This window comes from Dermacentor albipictus, chromosome 8 (genome assembly GCF_038994185.2).
Source record: "Dermacentor albipictus isolate Rhodes 1998 colony chromosome 8, USDA_Dalb.pri_finalv2, whole genome shotgun sequence".
NCBI lineage: Eukaryota > Metazoa > Arthropoda > Arachnida > Ixodida > Ixodidae > Dermacentor > Dermacentor albipictus.
This window is the reverse complement of record NC_091828.1, coordinates 70,882,733-70,890,548: the sequence shown is the minus strand read 5'-3', so window position 1 is coordinate 70,890,548 and position 7,816 is coordinate 70,882,733.

The window sequence follows — 7,816 nt, the reverse complement described above, 5'->3', positions numbered from 1 at the left end:
AGTAGTATCAGGTCTACTCGGACATTTCATATTTATTTTTATCCTTTTTTCTTCTCCCACTCTTTTCTGGAATCTTTTAATCCCATTCCCCATCCCTATAGAGAGTAGCATGCCAGCGGTTATATACGCGCCGGCAAAATTCTCTGTTCTTCTAATAAAGAGCCCTCTCTCCCTCTCTCTCATGTCAACGACAAACCGACACTACACCCCAGTCGCCTTCGCTAGATGCAGCCGGTTCGCGCTACGAAATGCGCTCACATAATGATGAGCTATTGACGCAAAACATCTTTGGTAAAGCTTACCGCTCAGTGTAGTTGATGTGCGATGCCACAAAGACACGCATACACAGACACCAACTTGCAGACAGACACCGGACACCGCTACAAGCGTCTACGTGGCTGGCGCACTCATTGAGAAGTCAAATTGACGCGGACAAACGGCGCACCGCCGCGCATGCTCAAGAGCTCCGCGCATGCGCAGGAGCTCCGCGCGTGGGGCATGCGCGCGCGCCGAGGAATGTGAGCACCTTTTCCTTTTTCTTTTTTTTTATTACCTGTTTCTCTATGTGCGCGCCATGCGCGCCGGAACGGGTTGCATTCCTTTTCCATCTTTCATCTTTCTCCATGGACGAAGGAAATGCGCTGGCAGGTTGCATTACAAATTCTGTGGGCTATGGTGTGGATGGATGAAAGCGCTGTTTGTAAAAATCGTTACAGGGCCCTTCAGAGACGCTTCAGACGCATTATCGCCAGCGACGATGAGTGGTACAGCGCATTTGTAGCATATCGTCCAGCGTACCGCCAAATAGTGCTAATTTTCCGTTCCGTTCCGTTCCGTTCTAATTAAGAGATAGTGCTAATTTTCCGTTTCGATGATAGGTCAAAGCAGTCGGAATGGCAATGAGGTAGTCCTATGCGTGGCTGCGCAGGGATACCGCCGGTGATATGCTGGGTGGGCTCAGAGAATTTGGCACATATTTTAAGTGAATGAGAAACTTTGATGAGTTTAGAATGCAGGATATCAGTCAACAAAAAACCGCCAGATGTTAGTGATGCAGCCGAGATCTGAAGACAACGTGAAAAGTATCTGAAAATCGAACGACACACAACGCGGACACCACATGCGCGACATCGGTTCATCGCACACTCACAAAGTCCGGGTTGTCAGTTATAAACATTTCGAGTCTCTGCGCTGTTAGCTTGATGCCTGTTTGGAATCCACTCGCAGCTGAAGTTGGCGTTCATAACATCTATTATCATAATTGAATCGGCGTTTTGCTTTCTTTATTCTACTGCCGCAAACGTGATGCTATGACAACTGTGAAAACTGTCTCGGGATTGCCGAGAGCGACCACGCAGGTCACATCATGTGGTCAACAAATGCGGAAGTATGCACAATGTGTATACTAAACTCTACAAATAGGCTCTACGGCATTCTCAGTTGTATACAACTTCAGTGGCTTATATCAAGCGCAGCTCCGTATTATCCACAGGTACTTGCAGGCGCTTCGTTACAGCGTACACGGGTTGGGCACAGATTAACGATGTTTGTCTATTGTCAATCTATAGACGCCTTGTAAACCTGAAGCAATAAGAATTTTACAGTACCGGCTGTTTAACGCTTCATCTTACGCCTGACCACAATCGGTATATGGGCTGTTCGCCCAAATTAACATGACCATTGGTGACGTCCCACCCTATGGCCTTCACCGGCGATGATATAGGAAAGCGTGGGAAATAATTCGAATTGCAAAGAAGTATATGGGGTGTTTCACTTAGTTTGAGCCAGGTTTTAAGATATGCAAATGCTACGTAGCTGGAGAGAACCATGATAATGTTGTTTACCATTGCTTGGAGGCTCTCAGATTAAATTCTTGCATTCCCCTGATTAGGTAATTAGTGTTAATTAATGTGTCAAATATTTTAATTAGATTAAAATGCTCAATGATAAAATTGTAATGCAACATTAGAAACTCCGGATACAGTTTTCTGGTCAACGCGTCCTCCATAGAAGTGTTTTTCCAAGCGTGACGAAGTCCGCGATTACACGCAATGTGACTCGAGCGGCCGGGCGCGCAGCACTATATATATATATATATATATATATATATATATATATATATATATATATATATATATATATATATATATATATATATATATATATATATATATATATATATATATATATATATTGTAATGAAGCAGACGCGCCCCTGTGTATGTGCCGTCTGAAGAGGAAGACGAAGGGCCGTGCCGTGATCTCGAGCGACCCCGTGCTTCGGACAGCCCTTGCAGTGCCTTGTTTTGCCTAGCGTTCCACAACGTCGTGAACGAGAATAAACCTCATCGCATTTGGTGGAGGTTGCTGAGATCCTTCGCCTCGTCCTGGAGCTCCGCACTCGAACCCTGCCAACAAGATCGCCTTGAACTATGCCTGATCCCGCCACCTCGTTGCCCGCCCCACCGGCTGCCACTGTCATCTGCGCCGGCGTCCCTCGTCAGCGCGACCCACCCATTTTCAGTGGGACCGCCGAACACGACGTGGAAGACTGGCTCTCATCGTACGAACGTGTAAGTGCCCATAACCGATGGGATGACCAGTCTAAGCTGACCAACGTGCCGTTCTACCTCGCCGACGTAGCCAAACTTTGGTTCTTCAACCACGAATCAGACTTTACAAGCTGGTCCGCCTTTAAGACTCTGTTTGCAGAAGTGTTTGATCGCCCAGCTGTGCGTACGCTACGCGCTGAACAGCGTCTACGCCAGCGCGCACAGCAGCCTGGAGAAACATTCCCCAGCTACATCGAGGATGTTCTCGATTTGTGCAAGCGGGTCAATCCCAGCATGTCAGAGGATGACAAGATCAAACACATCCTCAAGGGCATCGAGGACAGCGCATTCCAGATGTTGCTGGCCAAAGGCCCAACTAGCGTATCCGTCCTCATTAACCTCTGCCAGAGCTTTGACGAGCTGCGCCGCCAACGTTCCATCGCCCGCCAGAACATCCAGCACGCCGATTCCGTCTCCAGCATCGCCGTTACTACCGAATTCACCAACTCGACCCTCTCGCAGCATATCAAAGATTTTATCCGTGAAGAGGTGGCCAGGCAGCTCTCGCTGCTGCCTCACAGTGACGCACCTACAGCAGCTTTGCCTCCAACGCTGCAGGAAGCCATCCGAAATCACATATCTGAAGCGCTTCCTGCAACTCCTACAACCCCCCCACCCAACCCTATCAGTGTGCCGCTGGCCCATACCAACTTTGCCAACCACCCTACGTCGCTGCCGCTCAGTTATGCAGCCGTGGTTGCACGGCCACCTGCGCAGACCGCTTCCTTTCCATCGCCCATGAATCCGGCTTCATTTCAAGTTGCCCGACCGTCACCACACTTTTTTCGTCCCACCGAGACGTGGCGCACTCAAGACAACCGGCCTATCTGCTTCGCCTGCGGCATTGCTGGCCATGTGGCACGCTTCTGTCGCCGCCGCGCCTCAACTGCGTGTACCACCTTTGACAGGCCCCGCTACGCACCACAATACGCCGCCACGCCTCCATTATCACCGCGACGTCTCGACACTGATCGCCGGTTGAAAACTCGGCGTTCCCCTTCCCCTCGTCGGCGTTCGATTTCGCCCCTGCGTCGTCGAGTTCCCACTGAAGAGGGAAACTGACTGCTGCAGTTCCTGAGGCAAGAACTGCAAATACGTCGATTTTCTCAAGACCTCAATCTTCGCCGCAAAATGTAATTACCGTTTTTGTAGAGGGAGTACCAGCAGTGGCACTAGTCGATACCGGAGCAGCCGTTTCCGTCATTCACGAGGGCCTTTGCCGCAAGCTACGAAAAGTGACTACAGCTCGCTCTGGCCTGGTGCTCGCCACTGCCAGCGCGCAGCGAATCCACCCTTCAGCTGTATGCACGGCCCGTGTCGTCATCAACGACGTTCTGTACATAATCGAGTGTTTCGTGCTACCATCGTGCTCTCACGACCTCATCATTGGTTGGGATTTCCTGTCACGTCATCATGCTGTCATTGACTGTTCACGTGCAGAAGTGTCGCTTTTACCACTATGTGAATCACTGCCGACCAGCTCTCCTCACTTTGCCGACAAACTCACTGTTGATGCCGACACAACCGTACCTCCTGAGTCGTCGATGGCTGTTGTCTTGTCGTCTGATTCCGCATCTGACGCCACCGTAGTGTTCACGCCGTCCGATGTGTTTGCTCAACGCAAGGGCATTGTTCTTCCGTTTGCCGTGCTTACTGTAACCTCTGGCTCAACTGTGATGCTGGTCACCAACTACTACCAGTACCCGATCAGCCTACTGCGTGGAGAGACGGTAGGATACTTTCAAGCGGTCGACTACGTCGACGACTTCGATGTTCCTGCCGCCTCCCTCCGTCACCTTGACGCCATCGCTTCGGTCTCCGGCTCATCACCTTCAGTGGGTTTTGACAAGGCCATCGACCCTGCACTTTCCCCATCTCATCGCCGCCAACTTCTCGCTCTCCTTCACAAGTTTGTCTCTTCTTTCGACTGTCATCAGACGTCACTGGGCCGTGCAACCGGTGTTTCTCACATCATCGACACTGGTTCCCACTCCCCCTTGCGACAGCGCCCGTATCGTGTCTCTGCCGAAGAGCGCCGAATCATCACGGAGCACGTGGACGACATGCTCCAACGTAAAGTCATCCGTCCCTCTCAAAGTCCTTGGTCTTCACCTGTCGTATTGGTGAGGAAAAAAGATGGCTCCATTCGCTTTTGTGTCGACTACAGACGCCTAAACAAGATAACGAGGAAAGACGTTTATCCTCTGCCTCGAATCGATGACGCTCTCGACTGTTTACAAGGCGCAGAATACTTCAGTTCCTTGGATCTGCGCTCCGGGTACTGGCAAGTTCCCATGGCCAAGCCTGACCGTCCGAAAACCGCATTCGTTACACCCGATGGCCTCTACGAATTTAACGTCATGCCCTTCGGGTTGTGCAACGCGCCTGCTACTTTTGAGCGTATGATCGACACCATCCTTCGTGGCCACAAATGGAAGACCTGTTTATGTTACCTCGACGACATCGTCGTCTTCTCAACCGATTTTCCGACGCACCTCGCTCGCCTGCATGACATTCTGACCTGTCTCGCCTCTGCCGGTCTACAGCTTAACCTCAAAAAGTGCCGCTTTGCTGCAAGCAAGCTAACCATATTGGGTCACGTTATCTCAAAAGACGGCGTCCTCCCGGATCCAGACAAGCTCCGCGCTGTTGCAGAGTTCCCAAGGCCCACGTCTATCAAAACCCTCCGAAGTTTTATTGGCTTATGTTCTTATTTTCGTCGCTTCGTACGCAATTTCGCATCCATCATGGCGCCTTTGACAAGTTTACTTTCCGCCAGTAACGGTATAGCAGCATGGTCACCTGAATGTGATGCAGCATTTCAGCAATTGCGCCACTTGTTGACCTCACCACCGATTCTTCGCCACTACGAGCACTGCGTCGCCAAGCAACCCACTTCTCAGTGCGGGACAACATTCTATATCGCCGAAACTACATGCCCGACGGACGCAAATGGCTCCTCGCTATACCTCGTCATATGCGCTCTGACGTCTGCGCGTCTTTTCACGCTGACCCCCTAAGCGCTCATGCCGGCGTCCTCAAAACTTACACAAGGTTGCGTCAGCGCTATTATTGGAGAGGCATGTACAACTTTGTGCAAAAGTACATTCAGTCTTGCACTACATGCCAACAAAGCAAAACACCTACACAGCGTTTCACAGGACCGTTGCAGCCGCTGCCATGCCCGTCTCGTCCGTTCGACCGCGTCGGCATCGACCTCTACGGCCCGTTTCCATGCAGCGGGCGTGGAAATCGGTGGATTATTGTCGGCGTAGATCACCTTACTCGCTACGCTGAGACTGCAGCACTGCCAGCAGCGACCGCCCGTGACGTTGGTTTTTTCATCCTTCGCAATTTTGTCCTTCGCCACGGTGCTCCCCGAGAATTACTGAGTGATAGGGGCCGTGTCTTCCTGTCGGAGGGCATCCAAGCCCTCCTCGCTGAGTGCAGGATAATTCATCGCAAATCGACCGCGTACCATCCCCAAACCAACGGTCTTACCGAGCGCTTCAATCGCACACTTGGCGACATGTTGCGGATGTATATTTCATCCGACCACTCCAACTGGGACACCGTACTACCCTTTGTTACGTTCGCGTACAACACCGCGACGCGAGCGACCACCGGCTTTTCCCCCTTTTTCCTTGTGTATGGCCGTGAGCCATCATGCCCTTTGGACACCATACTGCCGTACCAACCTGACGCTACAGAGTATACTCCGCTTTCCGAAGTCGCCAAATATGCTGAAGATTGCCGTCAGCTGGCACGTGCCCTGACTAGTGAGACTCAAGAACGTCAAAAGACAAGACATGACCGTGCTCATCAACCACCGCCCAACTTTGTTCCTGGTTCACTTGTGTGGCTTTGGATACCAGCCAACATTCCTGGCCTTTCTTCCAAACTCCTGGCGCGTTATCACGGTCCATACCGTATAATCGAGGCCACTTCACCGGTCAACTACATCGTCGAGCCGCTCACCGTGTCACCAGACCTGCGTCGTCGTGGGCGAGAGACAGTACATGTCAACCGCCTGAAACCGTACTACGACCCGCTCATCTTCTCCGCGCCCTGAGTCGCCAGGATGGCTACGCTTAGCTCCCGGGGCATTGTAATGAAGCAGACGCGCCCCTGTGTATGTGCCGTCTGAAGAGGAAGACGAAGGGCCGTGCCGTGATCTCGAGCGACCCCGTGCTTCGGACAGCCCTTGCAGTGCCTTGTTTTGCCTAGCGTTCCACAACGTCGTGAACGAGAATAAACCTCATCGCATTATATATATATATATATATATATATATATATATATATATATATATATATATATATATATATATATATATATATATATATATATATATATATGTGTGTGTGTGTGTGTGTGTGTGTGTGTGTGTGTGTGTGTGTTTGTCTGTGTGTGAATGTATGCATGTGCGTGTTTGAAGAACTACGTAGAGTGGGAATAGGCAAGAAATATACACCTTATCGACTTTTGTCTACAGAAAGTCTATAGACAAATGATAGAGAAAAATAATTAGAGACAGTATCGACTTTTGTCTATCGGGGTCTGTTTTGGGAAAGTAGACAAAAAAGAAGCGAACACCATATCGACTTTTGTCTATAGACAGTCTATAGACTTTGTATCAACAAAAGTCGAAATCTATAGAAAGGCAAGGTCGTCTATAAAAAGTCTATAGATATTCTATAGACGGTCTAAAGTTATTTTTGTAAGGGTTGCCATTACGTCGCCGTCTACAGAGGAGGTATGGTTACTGAAAACAATTTAAACTCATGTCTTGAAAGAACTACTCCAAAATATATTATCCAGAAATTCGCCGCTAAGACCACTCTAACAATACGCCGAGTTTCATTTACTTGCCTTAACTAGTTCACGGGAAAGTTGTAAAAGTTACAGAATTCATTCTGAATATTGTTTGCACCCCACTTGGAAGGAGAACTTTAGCATGCCATACACAAGCAGAAACTTTCGCCTGGTTTTAACGGTAGGCAGTTATGTAGTTTACACGCATACGTAAGTATGACGTAACATGAAAGACACAACAAATACGCATGCTCAATCAACGAGACAGGCTTGCGCACGTGCATTCACATTAGTAACTTTGATTCTAAATAATACCTGTCATGCATACTACAACGAAGCTGCATGTGCCTAGGCAAAATACTCGGGGTCCAACCAGAGAAACCCTACTG